The sequence below is a fragment of the Xyrauchen texanus genome, chromosome 38 (assembly GCF_025860055.1).
Source record: "Xyrauchen texanus isolate HMW12.3.18 chromosome 38, RBS_HiC_50CHRs, whole genome shotgun sequence".
Taxonomy (NCBI): domain Eukaryota; kingdom Metazoa; phylum Chordata; class Actinopteri; order Cypriniformes; family Catostomidae; genus Xyrauchen; species Xyrauchen texanus.
The window spans coordinates 11745287-11748142 of NC_068313.1; positions in this window are offsets into that span (position 1 = coordinate 11745287).

Genomic DNA, 2856 nt, shown 5'->3' on the forward strand with positions numbered 1-2856 from the left:
TTTGTTTCTTTCAGAGGGAGGAGAAAGGGGTGGGGGAAGAAGAAAAATGACAAAGCATGTTTGTGAGAGAATTATAGAGAATTTGCACTTGTTTGACTTTTATGCATGTGATTTACTTTCTCTGCATTTTTTCAAGCGGAACCCCTCCAAGCTACATAGTGGTTTCTCACACTGGCTATCTGATACTCTGTTTGACAGCAAACCCTGCTCTTTAATGACAGGTCACTCTAAAACAGGACAGTGTATTAATAGATTTGTTTGTGCCAGCAGCAGTGGCTTCAGGCTGCTTGTTATGCTCTTTGTGTTTGAGTCTATTACATAGTTTACTGAAGAGTCAGAATCTTTCCTCATAAGTACAGTTATAAACCAACACACAAGCAATTCCAAACAATTCCAGATAGATGTGATTTTTACTGACATTTTTACAATGGGTTTTATTAACATAATTAGTGGTGCTTGCTGTGTACATTGAGTTTTCTTTAGCTATAAATAGTCTGTGCTTACCGAAATTTGAAACACTGTCCCCAGAGGCCAAGCATGTGTATCTGTCTGCCTCCTGCAAGACTACAAGGAACACCCAATTCACAACACACCCACTACACATAACACACCCCTTGGATCATAAAGCAATTCTATTCTGTTGGCTTCAAGAACTTTTAAAATCTTATGCAATCGCTGTATCATTCATATTCTTTTAACTCTTTAAATATGACAAATAATAACGTTGAAATTATATATCACATAACCTATCATTCAACTGAATAAATGGTAAACTGAACTTGTTTAATAACATTTTGTGAAAGTGCTCTATACTGTTTTCCTAAGGGTGTTAATATTTCTGCTTGTTCAATAATAATAAAAAAGATATAGATGGTAAAATAAACATTTCTCTGTTCTGTTCTCCAGTTAGCTTACAAGCTAATTGCTTAGCATACTGCTAGCTTCTTCTCCTCTTCATTTCCATTATATTTCTCCTCACTGTCGCCATCTAGTGATACTTTTAATAACTTTTCAAAATAACTTTTAATTTCTGTGGTATATTTGTTGATTTTACCAACTTTACATTTTATTTACATTATTATATTAGATTTTGAAGTTATGGTTAGGTTTAGAGTAATGTATAGGTGTAGGTGTAGGGTTGCTGCGGGACTCCAAATAAACACAACAAACACAGTGTATGAATGTGGCATCCAACTGTTCCAAGATTTCAGGATTTCGTTGTTTTTTGGAGGGCATGTGTGAGCTCCATTTTTCAGGTGAAATCTCCACAGAGGGGCACCAAAAGCGAGTTGTGATGAGAGTTGTTTTCGGTTGTACAGGCTGTAATACAATGAGGAAGAATACATATAATATAAACTTGACCCCCAAACCCAAACCTAGCCATCAGAGGAATAAAAATCTAATGTTTGAGGGAAAAATGCATCAGTCGAATTGCACTCATAACTAATTATGCAAACGTTCAGCAAAGGATCGAAACCCTGGTCTTCCATGCTGCTGATGTGCTTTCGGTCACGCCACAAGGGAGGGTAAACATGCTTGAGCTGATGCAAAATTGTCTGATGGGAGATGGCGCTTGTCTGTGATCGGCATAACATGGCCGATCCTAGAGTACTGAAATTCTCAGAAACAACATGCTGACTTCACATGTGATCATGTTGCAGCATCATACTACTATTGCTTAGGGTTATTTTAACACCCCTCTAACACTAAGTATTAAACTATGATGTGTTTTCCTGCACCATTTAGTCTACAGATGCAAATGACACCTCAAATCTTTAAATTATTAAAGTGAGGTGTTATTATTTTTCTAAACGATCAGAATTATTGGCCTGCCAGATAATAAAATGGGCAAATAAAAATCCTATACACTTACATTGAAGGTGGAACCCAAGCCATAATGTATCTGGAACCAGAATATCATAAAGACCTATGGCTTTACTTTCTTGAAGCAGCCACCCAAAGCACACCAGAAACCACCTAGTAATGAACTGGAAACCACTCACAACACCCTATCATCTGCATAGCAACACCATTGAAACCACCCACACTCCTCAACACTTATTGTGGCAGTGAATTTAGAAGTATCTGAATCCAGTTTTCTTTATTATGAATTTTTATACATTTATCCCTCATAGAAAAGAAGGGTTTGGTAGCATGAGAAACATGCATTTACAGTTGGATAGTTCACATCCTGTGTTTTTTTTTTCTCCTCCATTCAGCCTGGTGGTGTGCAATGATAAGCCTAACAGTTGGCCACATCAATCAATATCTGACCCTGACTCTTCCCTCTGCCAGCAAAGACAATGATGGGTTTCATCTCTCATTTATTCACCCTTCAAAGGAGTCTGTTGCAAATACTATTGTAAATGATAATGTAGGCTACAATGAGGCAGTCATTATGACAAAATACCAAGACAGGATGATCAAGACCCCGACACAAAGCAGAGGACTGTACATTATTCTGGTTATGAAATGCTTGTCCAAAAAATAAATGGACAATAAATATTTATTTGCATTGAAATTATGTTTTAAGTGAGAAGAAATAAATTGTGACGTTTGCTATTAAACTGTCATAACATTATAACATCCATAGGGCCAGGGCAAACATGATAAGTAGTTTCTTTTTAAAAGAAAGTGCTAAAATGAATGAGCACACAATAGATTGTTAGTTGGCAGATGTACATGTTACCATGAACTTTTTTTCCAACATCAAGAATTTATGTTAAAATGAATGTACAAGGAATCTTTTGTATTTTAGGTGCCATGATTAGTAGTCACCATTGCTTTGATTGCACCATTTTAGTTCTGTTTAACTTTTTGCAGTCCACTTGTGAATTATTAAAAAGTTTGTGGACA